Below are 20,785 nucleotides of genomic sequence, written 5' to 3'. Positions count from 1 at the left end.
TGATACAGTACACTCGTGTCTATCTCTATTCGCTCAGAAGGTGTTTATACAGTACACTCGTGTCTATCTCTATTCGCTCAGAAGGTGTTTATAGAGTACACTCGTGTCTATCTCTATTCGCTCAGAAGGTGTTTATACAGTACACTCGTGTCTATCTCTATTCGCTCAGATGGTGTTGATACAGTACACTCGTGTCTATCTCTATTCGCTCAGAAGGTGTTGATACAGTACACTCGTGTCTATCTCTATTCGCTCAGAAGGTGTTTATACAGTACACTCGTGTCTATCTCTATTCGCTCAGAAGGTGTTTATACAGTACACTCGTGTCTATCTCTATTCGCTCAGAAGGTGTTGATACAGTACACTCGTGTCTATCTCTATTTCACTAAGGTGTTGATACAGTACACTCGTGTCTATCTCTATTCGCTCAGAAGGTGTTTATACAGTACACTCGTGTCTATCTCTATTCGCTCAGAAGGTGTTGATACAGTACACTCGTGTCTATCTCTATTCACTCAGAAGGTGTTTATACAGTACACTCGTGTCTATCTCTATTCGCTCAGAAGGTGTTGATATGACAGGTCATTAAATTACGTACATTTGGTAACAGCTAAGTATATCACAGCCCATGAAGACATCAGACTTCAGAGCATTCACTGTTGCACTGAAATAACAGTTCATCCGAAACATGTGAATACCTCCTTAACTCCTTCAGCGGGGCACAAACGCTCTGCTCCTCATTCAGCACATGCTCTTTGACAGGTGACATCTGAAAACAATGAAAAAAAGCCAGGCTCATGTAGAGATGATTTCTTACAACTAGAGCTGCAACTAACGATTATTTTTTCTGTTAGTCGACTACTCCAACGATTATTTTTATTACAATAAATAATTTATCTAATGTTATTTTTTTGATTAGCTAATGAATCCTTTTGATTCAGAGTATCAACAGTACAACTTCTAATATAATATTTCAACCTTTATTCATTTTCAACCAATGTGGTTGAAGTTTTTACAGTATACAAAAATAAAGAGGCAAAGAAACTTATTTTACTATGGTAAATATGAGTTTACATTTGCGCTTCTAATTAAACCACAGTAGCCACAAATTTACAGTTGTCCGAGACGTCATGAAATGTTCTTTAGCATCACAAACCATAAAATGTAGTCAGTGTTCTGCTATGGTTTAGCATGGTTTCCAGAGATCTGGAGCTGATTCTGGGCAGCTCGGTGGTCTGTGACTGTTGTCTCGCGGCGCGCTGTCTTTTAAGGGGCCGTTCACATATCGCGTCTTTTGCGCGCTCAAGTTTGTTATTTCCAATGTAGGCGCGCAGTATGCGACCGCGTCGCTTGTTCGAAACCCGCACCAACACAGACTTACTTTATTTTATCCTTACTTCAGCCGCTACAGGTGATCATACCAATAACTTGTAATCTTTACAAGAATATCAGAATCATGCAATGAGCAAGTCTTGTTTATTAGACACTTAATAATATCACATCAGTTTGTACTTTTAGAATCGCCGAATCTGCTGCGGTCGTTCCATCACATCTGCAGCAGAGACCTGAATCAGGAAGTTGGTCGTCGACGTATTTTTGTAGTCGACGTAATCGATGACACCGACGCGTCGTTGCAGCACTACTTACAACATCAATCTAACATTTCATAAAATATGCAATGCACATTTATTACCTACTCAACACAGTCCGGATCATCCAATAGTAACCGGTCCTTCTTCAGAGTCACCTGAAATTAAGGAAACGGAAATAAATATTTTTAAATAAACATTCTACTGCAGACAAAGGATTCAGGGACTGTACAAATTGATAATGCACTTATAATGGAGTCCATAAACACTGACTGATCACTGACACATGAAATCAAAAAATATATTTTAAATTAAATCAATTAATCAATCAATCAATCAGTCGTAGTACCTTCTATACGTCTGTGTCTTCTGACTGGGACAGAGTGTTGACTTCAACAGTGGACGGTTCAAGCACACTATAGAAAAGTCTAGAAAAGAACATCAAATTAGACATCTGTGACAATAAATGAGTGCATAAAATACTGATTTAAAACATTAAATTATTTTATAATCTTGCTTCTATTTTATCAATGTAATTTACAAGCAAGATTACAATATTTCAAATCAATATTTAAATTTTCAAGTGTTACCCAAGTTAATGTTCATGACTTTGTAAGTATTACATTACATGCATGTATATTGCAGTGTGTCAGGTTGTGTGCACGTTAACACCTCTGTTACGAGGACCCTGTTCTATGAGGACCATCATAAGAACATGGTCTTGACTTGACTGAAGAGTCTCAGTGTGTTAGATTGAAAAAAGTCTGGTCTATTTGTATCCTTGTTATTACCGGGACATTGGTTACTAGACAAATGTGGACAGCTCATTTCAAGCATTTCTGTGTATGAGAAAAACTGGTGATTTGAGACACAGTGTCTGTGTTAGTTATACAGCATGAAACCAAGACTCACTTTTAACACCCACAATAATGCAGCAAACAAATGTCTCTTAGAAACACATGTGGACAACGTAATCTGTTCTACTCTTTTAAGGACTAACACAATTATTTCAAGAACTTCTTGGATACCTTTATAGCTGCTGTGCCTTGTTCAGAGTTCTTTAGACTCTTTAGACACTGATTCTACTCAGTTATCATTTGAAAATACTGAATGTTTTGAATAAATAATATGCAATCTTGGAGAATGTTATTTAAATAAAAAGCCAAAATAATAATAATAATAATAATAATAATGATGATGACACAAATATGATAAAACTGCAGAAGTATACTGCCTGAAAGTCAATTTCAAACAATGGGAGCGACTTTTTACCAACTTGTATTACAATATACTTAATCTAAAGATAACAATTAGACGTTTTCAATATCATACGGCCACAATGAGATGTGAATGATCCATATTTAGCCTAATATTCACATCCACACAGCCCAATGTCATGGTGAGAACTAGGGTCTTCAAATACCAGGCTTTTGTCAAACAAACGACACACTGAAGGCGTTTCTCAATGTCAAGGATACTTCCTGTGGCAGGACTGGCCCTTCCAAGTCACTTCCTTCAGAGGCTAGGTGAGGCTCCTCTTTAGCATTCGGAGAACACGTAAATGGAACAGGCTAGCAAGTGCACCTCATTGCGTCATTACGTCAGTGAAAAGGTCCGTTTGAATAACGCTGTGGTGTAATGGTATAATATTAACGTTAAATTACTTTGGACAACTTAACTAGTTATTTATAAAAGAAATGCCGGTTATTATTTGTATAATTTACAATATCAATATGGTAGTAATTTGTACTGGCAAACTTTACTTATATTTACTACAGTTATAACAAATGTTTGGTAACGTAAATAAAAACTGTTAACGCTCCGACTCTGCTAACATTCGACATTTTTGAACAAGATAGCAGTGCTGCGCGCATAGGATTGTGGGTGATTTGAGAGCGCGAAGGCTACACATATGCATCCTTTCCTGTGTATGGGATATTCTTCGAACGAAGGACTCAGTCCTTGGTTGAAATTCCGAGGATCCTCGACATTGGAACAGTCCTTCGACGGATGTCGATGACGTAGCATCCTCGAAATACTGGCTTCCGAGGATCCTTCCTTGACATTGAGAAACGCCTTGAGATTCTTCAATCAAACATCAAGACCATGTTCTTATGATGGTCCTCATAAAACAGGGTCCTCGTAACACAGGTGTAAACACACACACACACACAAGACCATGTTCTTATGATGGTCCTCATAAAACAGGGTCCTCGTAACACAGGTGTAAACACACACACACACACAAGACCATGTTCTTATGATGGTCCTCATAAAACAGGGTCCTCGTAACACGGGTGTAAACACACACACACACACAAGACCATGTTCTTATGATGGTCCTCATAAAACAGGGTCCTCGTAACACAGGTGTAAACACACACACACACAAGACCATGTTCTTATGATGGTCCTCATAAAACAGGGTCCTCGTAACACAGGTGTAAACACACACACACACAAGACCATGTTCTTATGATGGTCCTCATAAAACAGGGTCCTCGTAACACAGGTGTAAACACACACACACACACAAGACCATGTTCTTATGATGGTCCTCATAAAACAGGGTCCTCGTAACACAGGTGTAAACACACACACACACACAAGACCATGTTCTTATGATGGTCCTCATAAAACAGGGTCCTCGTAACACGGGTGTAAACACACACACACACACAAGACCATGTTCTTATGATGGTCCTCATAAAACAGGGTCCTCGTAACACAGGTGTAAACACACACACACACAAGACCATGTTCTTATGATGGTCCTCATAAAACAGGGTCCTCGTAACACGGGTGTAAACACACACACACACACAAGACCATGTTCTTATGATGGTCCTCATAAAACAGGGTCCTCGTAACACAGGTGTAAACACACACACACACAAGACCATGTTCTTATGATGGTCCTCATAAAACAGGGTCTTCGTAACACAGGTGTAAACACACACACACACACACACACAAGACCATGTTCTTATGATGGTCCTCATAAAACAGGGTCCTCGTAACACAGGTGTAAACACACACACACAGAAGACTATGTTCTTATGATGGTCCTCATAAAACAGGGTCCTTGTAAAACAGGTGTAAATATACACACAATGTGACATCAAGACCATGTTAAGACTATGTTCTTATGATGGTCCTCATAAAACAGGGTCCTCGTAACACAGGTGTAAACATACACACATCCTGACATACTGGAATGAACATGCATGGAATGTAATACATACAAACTCATTAACATTAACTTAATTGGTAACAAATGACGTTTAATAACTTTACTATAATCCAATAAATCAGAATTGACAGTATAGAGGTGTCAGTACCGTGCATCTCCGTGGCCAATCAGAATCACCATAATCGTATGGGATCTCTTCACCAGGACAGATGCTCCTTGTAGCAAATAAACATAAGTGAGGTTTTCCATCCACACGAATCGTCTTCATCCTGCTGTTTGGGTTAATATGGTCATCGTTTACAAGCCGCCCAAGAGAACCGTCACCTCGAGCTGCATCGACACTAAACAAGAGACAGACAATATCAGCACTGAAACCTTAGGACCAGCAGATGTCATATTCTGTGATCCCCAATCATTTAACACTCATCACCAAGCTTTGAAAACACATGACCACTGACATGTCCACGGACACATTTAGAATCATGTAATTTAATTATCAGTAAACATGTAGATCAAACACGGGTACATACCAGAGGAGTTTTCCATTGTAGCCAAACTCAAACATGAAAACTTGAAGTGCATGGCCTCTGCTCACATTCTTCTTTGCTGATGAGTCTCCTCAGTATTCCAGCAGGAAATCTCCTTTCTCAAAGTCAGTACAGCTGAACACACCCCTCCCTACACAACAACAGAGAGGTGAAACCATCACGAGAACCAGAGACAGCTTTAGTACACGAGACACTTTAAAACAACAGAGAGGTGAAACCATCACGAGAACCACACGTCATCAACCAGAGACAGCTTTAGTACACGAGACACTTTAAAACAACAGAGAGGTGAAACCATCACGAGAACCAGAGACAGCTTTAGTACACGAGACACTTTAAAACAACAGAGAGGTGAAACCATCACGAGAACCAGAGACAGCTTTAGTACACGAGACACTTTAAAACAACAGAGAGGTGAAACCATCACGAGAACCACACGTCATCAACCAGAGACAGATTTAGTACACGAGACACTTTAAAACAACAGAGAGGTGAAACCATCACGAGAACCAGAGACAGCTTTAGTACACGAGACACTTTAAAACAACAGAGAGGTGAAACCATCACGAGAACCACACGTCATCAACCAGAGACAGATTTAGTACACGAGACACTTTAAAACAACAGAGAGGTGAAACCATCACGAGAACCAGAGACAGCTTTAGTACACGAGACACTTTAAAACAACAGAGAGGTGAAACCATCACGAGAACCACACGTCATCAACCAGAGACAGATTTAGTACACGAGACACTTTAAAACAACAGAGAGGTGAAACCATCACGAGAACCAGAGACAGCTTTAGTACACGAGACACTTTAAAACAACAGAGAGGTGAAACCATCACGAGAACCAGAGACAGCTTTAGTACACGAGACACTTTAAAACAACAGAGAGGTGAAACCATCACGAGAACCACACGTCATCAACCAGAGACAGATTTAGTACACGAGACACTTTAAAACAACAGAGAGGTGAAACCATCACGAGAACCAGAGACAGCTTTAGTACACGAGACACTTTAAAACAACAGAGAGGTGAAACCATCACGAGAACCAGAGACAGCTTTAGTACACGAGACACTTTAAAACAACAGAGAGGTGAAACCATCACGAGAACCACACGTCATCAACCAGAGACAGATTTAGTACACGAGACACTTTAAAACAACAGAGAGGTGAAACCATCACGAGAACCAGAGACAGCTTTAGTACACGAGACACTTTAAAACAACAGAGAGGTGAAACCATCACGAGAACCACATGTCATCAACCAGAGACAGATTTAGTACACGAGACACTTTAAAGGCATAGGAAGAAAATCCTGTCATCATTTACAAACCATCAAATGGTTAGTAATGTCTTATTTTGCTCAACAAAAGATATAAAGAACTAAGACAACTTAATGGTGACTATATGATGACTAAATAAATTAGCTCACCTTTAAGATCAGTGATGAAGCTGCCCTTTAGCCCATTCTGGTCTTTCTCCTTCGCCTCGCACCTTCAGCCATCCTCTCATGTGTCTGCTTTAATAACAATAAGAACTGTTGGCCTCCATCTGACAATATTAAGTTTGTTTGTTTTCAACTTAACATGCAAATTAATAATGACAGTTCTAATGAACAGAATATATGTTAAATATGATGTATTCTGAGCATATGCTGAATATACTATTTTGACTGGTTATATTAGTAAAAGTGCTTTGACACAATCTGTATTCTACAAAGCACTATTCAAATAAAGGTGACTTTACTTAATATATACAGTAAGTATTAGGAAGTGAAAAGAGCACATCTCTGTGTTTATTAATGAAAGCAAGCTGAACAGTAATAATATTAAACAGAACTGCCCCTCCCCTTCACAGACTGTAGCCATGACAACAGATTATTATGATAGCTAGACTGTTCTGTTACATTTACAGTTGTGAAGTTAAACTGACAAGCATTGTTGATTCTCGTCTGATGTTACTCTTAATAGAGGACACTTAGTGTAAACACGCTAGTGCTATTAGCATCACGCGCTAGCTGCTTTCTAAAGAGCACTGAAGACACTCACAAACAAGCCAAACTGAGCCACAAACTCTCAGAGAAACGATTTAACAGCAGTATTACTAACCTTTAATATAATAGTTGTCTCCAACAGCATCACACCACAGATGTCTTCGCTTCAGGTGCACAGATTGCGTCCGTTCCAAACAGGAAGTTACAAACCGTCACACTTGCCTCGCTGATTAAAGCACGAGTATACGGGATTTATAATAATAATAATAATAATATATTTAAATAACCATCTATGAAACGTTACATTAATAGCGTTCCATTAATATACTGATTTTAAACTGAGTAATTACAGCTTTGAAGTCACATTCATAATTTATATGATGATATTTAAGGAATATGTTTAATTGCATGATAATTATGCATTTATATAATCATATACAATCGATAAATTATTGCAAAAAAATGTTTAAATAATTACCAAACTGCATTAACTTACTTGTACGGAGCTATTAGCGGCAGAATGTAGCCCCGCCCACCGCCGCCATTTTGTTTTCGCGATTTCCCGCCCTCCGATGCCGATCTAGCCAATCAGCGGCCTCCAAACTTACACAAGTGTAAAATATGCAAATTTTCGATGACGCGAATGCAGTACCGGGTCCGGGCTGCAGGGGCGCACTCCCGAGCTCAGAGGATACACAGTGTATAGTAAAATTTCAGGGTTTTGTGGTATATTAGGACATGGCGCGAAAATTTGAGAGGGAGCTTCTGGGACATAGAGAAAGGCATCTACACTGTCGGAATTATAAGGACATGGGCCCTGTCCTCATAAACCCAAATGTCCCTGTAATGCTGGTGCGTATTCAGGTCAAAAGTCCTTGTAAACCACAAAAACCAACACACACACACACACACTCACTCACACAGACACTCACACAGACACACTTACACACAGACTCACTCACACACAGACACACTCACTCACACACACAGTCACACACACACACACACACACACACACACACACACACACACACACACACACACACACACACACACACACTCACTCACACAGACACTCACACAGACACACTTACACACACACAGACACACACACACACACACACACACACACTCAGAGACACTCACCCACACACACTCACACACACAGACACACTCACTCACACAGACACTCACACAGACACACTTACACACAGACACACACACACACACACACACACACACACACAGACACACTCACTCAGAGACACTCACCCACACAGACACACTCACTCACACCCAGACCACAGAGAGAAGAAGAAAAGATAGGCAAAGACCAAAGAGAGAAGAAGAAAAAGATAGGCAAAGACCAAAGAGAGAAGAAGAAAAAGATAGGCAAAGACCAAAGAGAGAAGAAGAAAAAGACAGACAAAGACCAAAGAGAGAAGAAGAAAAAGATAGGCAAAGACCAAAGAGAGAAGAAGAAAAAGATAGGCAAAGACCAAAGAGAGAAGAAGAAAAAGATAGGCAAAGACCAAAGAGAGAAGAAGAAAAAGACAGGCAAAGACCAAAGAGAGAAGACTAGAAAGATGCAAAAACAGAGACAAGGGAAATTAAGAAATGGTCAGAAAAAAAGGGAGAGCAGGAGAAAGTCAGTGAAAGAAAAAAGGTAAGTTATTTTTACTAAAATGATGTCTCCATAATTGATCACTTATTGTCTTGTGTGTTTCTTCTCACTTTAGTAACACAAGACAGAAGTCCAAAAACAACATGTAGCAGCAAGCAGATCCATATAGAAGATACTATCAGAACAACCAAGGTAAATGACAACCAATGACAGCTCTTCCCTGTGTAAATAGACAATACATATTATTGTACAGAGAAAATTTTATGTAAATACAATTTTACAGAGGATACATCTGTTAAACAGAATGTTGTTCTGTGTTTTTTATTTTTCTTCTTTTTTTCTTACAGATACAACTCCAGATGTCTATACATCATTGCTGTGTGAAGACTGCTGAAGAGAAGTAACAAGAAGGGCTTTTTTTTTTAAAGAAGGATTGACAAAAGGAGGGAAACAAGAGATGTAGAGGGCCCCATGTCTGTGTTTGCCTTGGGCCCCAAAATGTCTAAATCCGCCCCTGTGCATACGTTGTGAAAGTAAAATCTGGTATTTTCTTTATTACATTGTATTGCATTTTGTAGAAATATAGTGTAAGCCATGCATTGCTTGGAAAGATTGAGATCTAGTTAATCAGTATAACATAGACATCTGTAGACATGAAGTGGCAGCTTCAGCCATTTGCAGCTATGAAAAGTTTGGCGGCTGCAGCAGCCATTTAGGTTTTGGCTGAGCCGGCTAGCCAGCCAATAACTTCATCAGCCAGCCATTATTCTCAAAATAAATGGCTTCGGGCTGTAATTACACTGGTGCCGAGGCCCAGGAGAAGAAGGGATGCGCTGCTGAAGATCCCTCGCCGCTGTGGTGAATCCGCGGTGCCATCGAGCAGGCGAGGAAGTGTGCCGCCATGGACGCCCAAGGCGGTGGGCTGGAGTGAGTTGCCGGGATGGGCGAGCTCGCTGCCGGTCGCCCGTGATGTGGAGGGGCAGCTACCGTCCGTGAAGGAGTGGAGGAGTCGCCGTCGTTTGCCAGGGATCCGCCAAGAATGAGGAGGAGCAGGGAACGGGGGACTTTTGCTGGCTGCCCAAAACTGGAGGAGCCGTCGCCGTCCACCGGGTGGTGGAGGAGTGATACTGTCCACCGAGGGCCGTCCAGTGCCCCCGCCAGGCACCGCGGAGGAGATCACCCAGCTGGTGGAGGGCCGAGCAGCAGTGCGTCTGGGAACTGGAATTTTTTTTTTTTTCTCCTCTCTCCCCTCTCTCGTCTCTGTCGCTCCTCATCCTTCCATCTCCTTTTCTCTCACCTCGTCTGTCCTACCCCCAGGTTCCCGCAGGTCACTGTGAGCAGTTTAGTTTGTGTTTGGGTTTTGTTTGTGCGTGGCAGTTGGCCGTGAGGGGCTGCCGCGCTGTTTTATGTTTATTTTGATTATTAAAATGTAATTTGATTGTCCGCCGGTTCCCGCCTCCTTCTTCCCAAAGATTATGAAGTTTGTATTATTACAGTAGTCTTTCCCACTGATGATTTTGTTTGCTGTTCCACGGAGACAGACATCAGCTTCAACCATGATGTATTCGATTCCAGTGGACTGCATCAAATGCCCAATGGCTCCAAGGAAATTCTGAGCAAAATGGAAGCCACCCATGCGCAAGATCAGTTTGGCTTACTTCTCTTTGTTCTTCTTTTGCATACTCAGAACCGCCTCACATTGTGTGATCCCATGTGATGATGGCATACTCTTGACCATGTTTTCTCGACACATCCATGCAGTACTGAACAGACTGTTCAACCACATCTGTGTTTGTTGGTGACTTGGGGAAGAAGGGACCATAGCTTATCACAGTTGCAGGGATGGTATCTGGGATGAGAAATGCTTGGAATGAACTCCATGTCGAAGCAGCACAACTTGGTTTCAGGTCCTCCAATAGTAGAATAGGGAAGCTATGCACTAAATGCCAGAGGATGCTCAGGTGTTCAAGAGGTTCTGCTAGACACACAGGAAGCTTAGGCTCTGTTTCAAGTCCAACCAGGGAGCGACTCTTTTGACGATCTTTTAGGCTGAGGTGGCTTTCCTTGGTCTGAAAAGGCTGAGCAGATTCCAGGGGTGGTTGGCGGGTTTTCAGTAGAGGTAAACTACTGTGGTGTCTTCATCTGGATTCTTGTACTGGAATATGATGTGTGCTGTGCCATGCAGTGTTTGTCCATCCTTTGTGTACTCTTGGAAGTCAAGGTTATCAAATGCAAACTGTGTGAATCGTCCAACCTTCAGGTTCGTTGGTATGAAGGCACCATCCCTAGTTGTCTGCTCTTCAACTGCCATTGTATCTCCGTGCTTCTTTGTAGCTGATGCTGTTCCCAAATCTATTTAAGAGTGACACTCAACTTGCTTCTGGTTTCCTTAAGGATGTGCAAAGCTATCCTAACGTGTTTCAGTGTTCAGATCTTGGCAACTGCTTGGCAGACATCCGGTGCAAGGTTGAGAACTTGTTCTTGCTGCTTAGGACTGATTTTCACACGGCCGTCCTCACCTAACTCTGGAGATGCATTTGTTATCATCCTTGCCAGGTGGTTATACAGGTTAGGGCTCACACTTCGGGATGCCTCCAAGTATGATAGCTGCAGTGACGGGTCTTCAGTCATACTTCCAGGCATCTGGTTACTTCCATTGGCTTGAGCTGTTCTGGCTTCTTTTGCTTCCTTCAGGGCCTGCTTACATTGGTCCTGGAGTTCCTTCCGTATTCTCTTTGTAGTGTTGTAGGAAGAGACTATGGTGTCATCTGGTGTCAACTCATCATCACTTTCTTCTTCATACTCTGCCTCTTCAGTTTTCTCCTTAAGTTCCTACAACTTTGAGAGCATGCAGCCTACATTCATTTCTGCTGAGCAAATCAGGCTAGAACATCCTTTCTGTGCCACAATCATTATTTTACAATTGCCACCTACTTGATTGTACCTTCTAAGGCGGGCAATCAAGGATTGACATCTATATGAGGTAACATTGTGAACTCTATGGCTTTCCAAGTATTTACGGAATTCATCCCTCAAAGCTGTAACAAAGAATATGGCATTCTCTTTGAAAAGGGGCTCATCTATCCAAGATATGAGTTGGTTGAGTGCAGCATTATATGGAGTGGTGGCAGTACTAGTCTTTTCCTGTGAATGCTTTGTCAGGTAGTTGGTCATGCATTCCTTGTGGCAAGGGAAGTCCTCAGCAATCATATCAATACACATGTTTCCCTCTCCTCTCCTTTCTCCTCCACACTTCTCCTCTCTTGTTTAATCCCCTCCTCTTCACTCTTCTCCCCTCTCCACTCCTATTCTCTCCTATTCCATCCACACCTCTCCACTCTTCTCTCTTGTTCAATCCACTCCCATACTCTTCACTCTCTATTCTCCTCTCCAATCCACTCCGCTTCTATCCACTCTTCTCTCCTCTCCTATCCTCTCCACTCTTCTCCTCTTCTACTCCTCTCCACTATTCTCCTCTTCCCTCTTCTTCTCTCCGATTCAATCAACTCCTCTCCATACCTCTCTACTCCACTCTTCTTTCCTGGTCAATTCACTCTTCTTTTTTCCTCCACTATTCTTCTCTCTTGTTCAGTCCACCCTTGTCCTGTTTCATGCTTTTCTCCTCATTCTTCTATTCTCTTCTGTTCAATCCTCCACTCTCCTCTCCACTCCACTCCACTTTACTGTCCTTTCCAATCCTCTGCTGCCTTCTCTTCTCGCTAACTTTTCCTCAACAGCAAACCCAATAAGATCAGAACCAAATCTGCAAATGGGAAATATTGTGCATTCAGGTGAAATAAATCTAGATGTTTGACACTACTAGCTAACTAGCTTTTGACAAATCACTCACTCTATATACTGTACTACTGTATATACAAAAAACTATGCACAATATATAGAGTGTATTAACAATGTTTAGTGCAGCATTAAGTTATCCTTAATGGCGTATTATCTGTCTGACATGAAAAACACTTCAAGGACACCAACTTTCATATAAGTGTATTTCTAATGATTCCTCACTCCAAACGTACCCCAGAAGTAGCATTTATTCTCATATCTATTTCTTTACCTAGCAAGTCCAGTTGAAATTTTAGCAATTTCTCAACTTCTGATCAAAGCAAAATGGATAAATAGGACACATACTTCTCGTAAAGCATAAGATTCTGAGCCAGTGTTCATTTTGTAGGCAAATTTTGATTTAGTTTTAGTCATAGACTTATGACTAAAATGCCATTTTAGTTTTAGTCATATTTTAGTCATCTGAATTGTTTTAGTTGACGAAATACAATACAATTTTAGTCTACTAAATGTAAAATCGAATAGGTTTGGTTAAATTGTAATGCATTAATTTCTAAAAAATGTCCAAACCCATTATATACTCCCAGAGAAAACATCTATTAATTAACCTGTTAATATGAATAATTTTTAAAGTGCAATACATGCAATACAGACACAGATTTAACTGCAGTGACATAAAAAAAATTTGCAGATGAAAACCAGACGATAATTATATAAAAACAAGCTTTAAATGACAAATATGAGGAAAATGTATTTTGAAAATAATGAAAATAATGACAATTTATAATGTCAACGAAATTAACACTGCTCTGAGCATTTAAAAAAAAAATAAGTCTCAACCCCATTCCTGTGAGGAGTTATGGCCATTTAAAGGAACCACAGAAATTAGCTATAACGGCTAAAGCTAGCTAAGTAAACTATTAGAGAATGAATGCTGCTGCTACAGGGATACATTTGGGATGAGGAATCATCAGAAATATACTTTGTTTGAAAACTGGCGAGGTCCTTTCAGTTAATTATAATTACAATTATCCATATTACCATTATTTTCCCAAAATGCTGGGGCAGACCTACCGATATTCACTAAAGTCACTGTCACTTACCACAAACAATGATGAGCAGCTTGGTAACTGTTGGTTACCGTTGGTTGGTTGTTCCAAACAAACTCATTCAAATTACTAAGATCATGTGTGTGTGTGTGCGTAAGTGTGCCATGATGTTAAATTTCCAGCATGTCTTTCGGAATTTTCTATTCTGAGCCTGCTGATCAACTATTAGTGAAATCATCACAGCTCCATTGATTTTGGTTGGATTTTTTTCTGTGGAATGAGTATACTGTTTGGTGAAAAGAATGACATATTGACTGATGTCATAACTTGGGGGGAATAGTTGATTGCCAATGAAGTTAAGATGAAAATATTGGAGAAAAGTGAGAAAACGCCAAACTTTTTTTCATTAAATTGATGCAAAATAATGTAGAAATGTGTTTTAAGAGTTAATTTTTCAGTAGATGTTGTCAGCACATGTGTTCTGTGTATCTGGAATGCATTTATTGACAGCCTACCAAACCCACTGAGGATTTGAGGAAAAAAATAATTTTCCAACTTTTCTGATAAAAAATAAAGGGTGCATACACTAAAATGGCCACAATTTCTTTTCTTCGATATTTCCGGCAGAGCAGACCGTCCAATTATTGGTTCTTAGGGTCAAAGTTAACAGAAAAAAACACAAATAAATAGCATGGCAGACCATGTCAGGTTCAACCCATTTTATTGAGCTTTTGAGACTTTGGCTCCCCAACTAAATTGAAATGATAGGTTTATTTTAACATTGATAGACAGAATAAAATAAAATAAAAAATATAATCCAGAAAAATGCATTTCAAATGGATTCAGATTAATCTGTAGCTCTCTTTTAAGCAGTTTATCAACTCGCACAGCAAGAACAGCAGCTGTAAATTCCAACATTGGGATTGTCACCTGCTTTAAAGGAGCAACTCTGTACTTTCCTAACATGAAAGCAACAAAGGTAATTTTTCTGCTATTCACCAACATGTATGACATGTACAACATGTACAAGTGACACTGTGCCATAGCCACCCTCACTGGCATCAGTGAAGCGATGCAGTTGTGCATGTTCTGATGGTCCAAAATCATTTGGCTGTATGCATTGGTCTATCTCCAGTGTAGCTATACAATGTAAATTTGTCAACCAACTTATCCATTGCTCAAAGAACACCTGGGGAATCTTTTCATCACACCTTTTTTCATAGCAGCTGTTGTACAGGCAAAGTAAACAGTTAAAGAAACCCCTAGGGGTCATAGATGGAACTAACCATCGACAATATGCCATGGCTTGTGTACGGATGCTCCTTAATGGATAATCTAAAGCTGGACTTTGATCTATATTCCTCTGGAATTCTGGACATAACAAAGTAACAGTTGCCCATCCACTTTGACAACTGAAATCCTCCTTTGGCACAAGCAGCGATGAGATTCTGAGCCATATGAACTGCTTTATCTACTGCAGGCAAAGATGTTAAGCAGTCATCCATATAGAAGTTCTGAAGAATGGTATTCAAAACACTAGACTTAAACTCAGCTTGACACAGCTAATTGGCACAGCTAGGTGAGGACACTGCTCCAAACAGATGTACCTTCATCCTATATTCCATAGCAGTCTATCTCACATTACCTCCCGGAAACCATAAAATTGTAGAAAGTCTACATGTTTCTGAGAAACCTTTACCTGGTGAAACATGGCTTAAATATCAGTTATCAAAGCAACAGGCTCCTATCTGAACCTCGGTTCAACTCCCAGCAGAGAGTTGGTAAGGTAGGGACACCATCTTCTTATTTCAACTGATGATGGGGTATTACCTCTTCATATCCTTTGTCAATAACATCAGACAGGAATGTTGCATTCTCTGATATTCTTGATTTCTTTTAAACTTCCTTTGCAGACTCCGCACACATGGAGGATGACATCAGATGACTTACAAGGTAAGTTTTTACAATAATGACCAGCTTCAAACTTAGTTGAGTTTTCCATTATTTTCATAAATTGTTTATAATTTCTTGACACGGTTACATCTCCTTAGACAGCTTCTCATTACATTTTTGTTTATATAGAGCAATCAACAGATCCTCCAACCTGGCGACGGAGATCCTATTGGCAGTGACTACAGGACGGCCAGTCTTTCCTCTGTCACTATTACCACTCCTTAGAGGCCCATTCATGACCCTCCCCAATAGGGTCTTGAGAGCAATAGGGCCTCTTGCCTTGGCTGTTAATGATTTTCCATGGCTCCATTAGATTTGATGCATTAATACCGATCAACAGCTCAACATCTTCATTGATATTGGGAATTTTGATACAATCCTTAGTCTTCCTGACTGAGAACATTGTTCTTGCTTATAGGCATTGTTCCTTGAGTATACAACTCTGGTACATCCATGAAGGTCTGTCCATCTAAGTTTGAAATCTGAAGACTTCTGAGCATAAATGTGTCTACTCACTTTTCCTGGTCTAAAGTATGGAGCAGTATGGAGTTTCTTGTTCCTCTAAGGTTACATTTTCTCATAAGTTGTTGTGTACAAAACTGATAGAACTCCCATGATCCAAAAATGCATAAGTATTTACAATCTTGCTATGATACTTGTACTGGAACGTTAGACAGGACACACTCATTGTTCCCAGCCCCAGTCTGACCACAAGCTTGCAAAGTAACAAGAGCATTGTTTACTGGTAATCGTGGTGATTTCACTTTAGTTTCTATATGAATCAGGGCCTTTGCTTTCAGACATCACAAACCAATGGGTTTCTAAAATCCTTGCTTTCATGTCCAATCTTTAGACATCCAAAACAGGAATGCTCAGTTTTTCTTTTTGTTTCATGTTCTTTAGATGAGAACAACTTTCCAATGAGTGACTGCCCTTACAAGCAATACACATCCTGCTGTCGCCTTTCTGTTGAACAGGATTAGTACAAGTATTTTATACTTAAGATTGACACCAGTATTAACAGTGTTAACACCTGAAACAGTAGCAAGGCCATTACTCGTAAGTTTAGACTTAGGTTTTGATACGGAATGAAGAAGCTAATTGTCCACTTTGCAAATCTCAAAATAATGAATCAGAAAGATTCTTTACTTCACATTTAATGAAGTTCACCAAATCTGAAAACATGGTCCTGTTGCCTCGACGTTCCTGTAGCTCACAGGAAGGAGACCTATTTTTTAGAATTTTTCTCGAAACTTGTATGGCAGCTTCATGACGAGTCAAAGATTAGATGGGATATTCATCTCTTCCATTTGCTGCAAATCTTCCATTTTATTACAATAACTTCTCAAAAATATCTCAAAGATTTCAAAATTAATCATCGGCCAGACCATGGATCTTCTCCATATATGCCGTTCTACTTTATTTTACCCACCAAAATGCTCTTTTCAGCTCTCATGTTGTTATAGTTACAGACTAACTCTCTTGGTTGTCCTCTTGTTTATTGCTCAAGATAGCAAAGGTATTCTTGCTCGTCACTAGTTTTCTTTTCAATGGCTTGTTCAAAAGCTTTAATGATAGAGCCTTACTGCAATGGATCACCAACAAAATCCAACATCATCTGAGGTGGAATAGAAACCAAAGCTTACTGTTTTAGTAACTGAGTAGTTATGATATTTTGCTGCTGTACAACATCATGCAGACTAGGACTCTTGAGTTTGAACACTAGTGGAAACTGGGGGAGGTAACACTTGTGTGTGTGGGAGTCTTTATCAGAACTTGAAATTTGCTGCCTTGTTGATTAAGATTTACATCTTACTTTTCTTATAATATGCATTCATAAGATCCTCTTCATCACTCATTCGTTCAACACTTTCCTCACTTGATTCCAGCACAGATAATTTTGTATTGGCAGCAGCTAATTTTGTTTCCATTTGTAATTGTTCCTTTTCCCTACACAGTTTCTCTTTCTGACTTTAAAGTTCTTCCTCTTTGACTTCAAGATCATTAAGTTTATTTAAAGCAGCTACAGACTGCAACAGGGCTGCCCTTTCAGCCTTAGGTTTAAGACAAGCAGATTCAGTCCTTGAAACCCTTGAAGAACTAAAGGATGAATGGGTTTTGCATTGAGATCCCTTCTTTGTGGCATTTAATACACTGTTATCCATTATCCATGTCCATTATGGACATTCCATCATCACCTCCATTATTTTATCAGAATTAGAATCAGAATTTACTTTATTCGCCAGGTGTCTGCAAACACACAAGGAATTTTTTTAAGATGCTCCTGCTACGGTCGCCGTGATTTTGCCAAATATGACATGTTCCTGGATCAACATCTTTTGTTGATCTTGGATCAACATTATTATTAAAACTATAGGTTTAACGTAATCCCTACCCTAAAACCTAACCCTACCCATAATTTATTCCTAAAATATGTTGGAAATTATAGCTGATTAACAAGAGTGTAGAAGCACCTAACCCTGATTTTAAGCCTAAAACAGATATTTCCTGAAAAGTTATATCTGAATTCTGATTGGTTGATTGGAACGTTGTTCCAGGATCAACAAGGATGTTGATCCAGAACATGTTGTACTTGGTGAAATCACATTCACCCTCCTGGTCGATACATACATATATGCATACATACACATCTAACATGAGAACAAAAAATACATTTATCAAGACATAGCAATAAATAATGTGTTTGAATCTGGAACAGTAGATTGATTTATGTACAGATTTGTGCATTTTTACTGTATATAGAACTGTATAAATAATAGAGATTATTTTTTTTTTTACATAATACTTGAGAAAGGCAATAATTAAAGATGTAGAATGATTACGGAAATGAATTACAGATCACATGTAATGATTCATATGTTAGCTGTTTAAGCTGGAGATGGTGGCATGGAAGAAGTTTTTATGTCTAGATGTTGTAGTGCACACTGAGATTTGTAGCATCTGCCAGAGGGGAGAAGTGAAAACAGGTTGTGTCCGGGGTGAGAGGGATCTTTGATGATGTAACCTGCCCGTTTCTTCACTCTGGAGTTGTACAAGTCCTGAGGACTGGCCAGGTGCACACCAATGATCCTTTCTGTGGTCCTAACAGTCCATTGCAGTCTTCTTAAATCTGATTTGCTGGCTGATCCAAACCAGACAGTTGTAGAAGAGAAAAGAACAGACTCAATAAAAGCCGAGTAAAACTGTGTCATCTGCTGCTTGCAATGTAAGATGGCGCTGCCCTGCTGGCGACATGGAGGAGGGCTCCTGCTGCAAATTGTTTGTTTACTCGTACTACTCGTTATGTCTCCGTCTATGTTCCCGTTTTACGTCGGTGTCCAGTGGGCACACTGTGCAAGATATACGGTGACAGTGACTCGTGCTCTAAACTGTTTACGTTATATATGCGACATGAGACAGAGGGGAATGGAGCGGATAGCATTGGCGTGGCTAATCCTGTCTGGCCAGTTCATCCAGTGTTTTGCGGATGGGATTATCAACCAGCTAACGTACAGCAGAACCGAGCTGCTGGCACTGCAAGACGGCGGAGTTCTACCATCGGCAGGACTACTCAACGACGTGCCCAGGGAGCTATATCGGCATCACGGCGCAGGCCATCGTCGCGATGGGAAGGCGAGGAAGAGGGGCAAGAGAGGCGGCGTGAGACAGCGCACTCGGAGGGCTAGTAAGTTACCGCTGCCTCAGATACTGCTTTGTAACTCCCGCTCCCTGAGAAATAAGCTGGATGAACTGCGTTTACTGGCCAGGGGTTGCTATGAATACCATGAGTCAGGCCTAATGATTTTCACTGAGACTTGGTTTAGTAAAGATGTACCAGACAATTTCGTACAGGTAGACGGGTTTTCTCATGTACGCCTGGACAGAGACGCAAACTCGGGCAAAGTAGGGGGAGGAGGAGTATGTATTTATATCAAAGACAGTTGGTGCTCAAACATTGCAATAAGAGACACTATATGCAACCCGGACTTGGAGCTACTGTGTGTTACTTTACGTCCACACTACCTGCCAAGAGAATTTAGCAACATTTTTGTGTGCGCTGTCTATGTCCCACCAAGTGGGAATGCCAACAGAGCAGCAAATCAAATTGCTGACTGTGTCCATCGTCACCTACAAAACAAACCTGACGCCCCAATACTGATACTAGGGGATTTTAACCACAGCAGCCTGAACAAGAGTCTACCTGGTTTCTATCAATATGTGAAATGCAACACCAGGAAAAATAACATTCTTGACAAGTGCTATGGTAATGTCAGGGATGCTTATACAGCCAGAGCCAAACCTCCCCTTGCCAACTCTGACCACAATGCAATTCATCTGCTACCTTCATATCGGTCAGTCTTTAAGTCCAGCAAACCAGAAATCCGAACTGTAAAGGTGTGGTCGGACGATAAGATTGAGGAACTGAAAGGATGTTTTCTCTTGACAGACTGGGACGTCTTTTTCAAGGAGGCGGACATTGACAGGGCAACAGAATCCACAACTGCCTACATCTCCTTTTGTGTTGACTCTATCATTCCACAGAAAACTGTTAAGATATATCCGAACAATAAACCTTACATAACAAAAGATATTAAGGAGTGTATTAAGTGGAAAAAGTCTGCCTTTAAACTTACTGATACAGATGGAGTCAAAACAGCTCAAAAAGAGCTAAATAAACATATGAGAGCAGCTAGGCTGCAGCACAAGGAGCGGGCAGAACAGGACTTGTCCATGTTCAACTCCAAGAAACTGTGGGACTCAATTAGAGGAATGACAAACATGGAGGCTAAAAGGAAGCCCCTGTTTGCTCAGGATGAGAGTTTAAAAGCAAATGCACTGAACCAATTTTATATGCGTTTTGAATCTGATAACAATAGGGACTGCTGTGATGTTTTAGATAATGTAAATTGTACTGTGAAGGACAGGATTCTTATAGATCCATATGCGGTAACCAAGGTTTTTAAATCAATGCACCTGAAAAAAGCGACGGGGCCAGATAATATGTCCACCTTTCTTTTAAAGACATTTGC

The sequence above is a fragment of the Carassius carassius genome, chromosome 32, assembly GCF_963082965.1.
Source record: "Carassius carassius chromosome 32, fCarCar2.1, whole genome shotgun sequence".
Lineage (NCBI taxonomy): Eukaryota > Metazoa > Chordata > Actinopteri > Cypriniformes > Cyprinidae > Carassius > Carassius carassius.
This window is presented reverse-complemented; position numbering follows the sequence as displayed.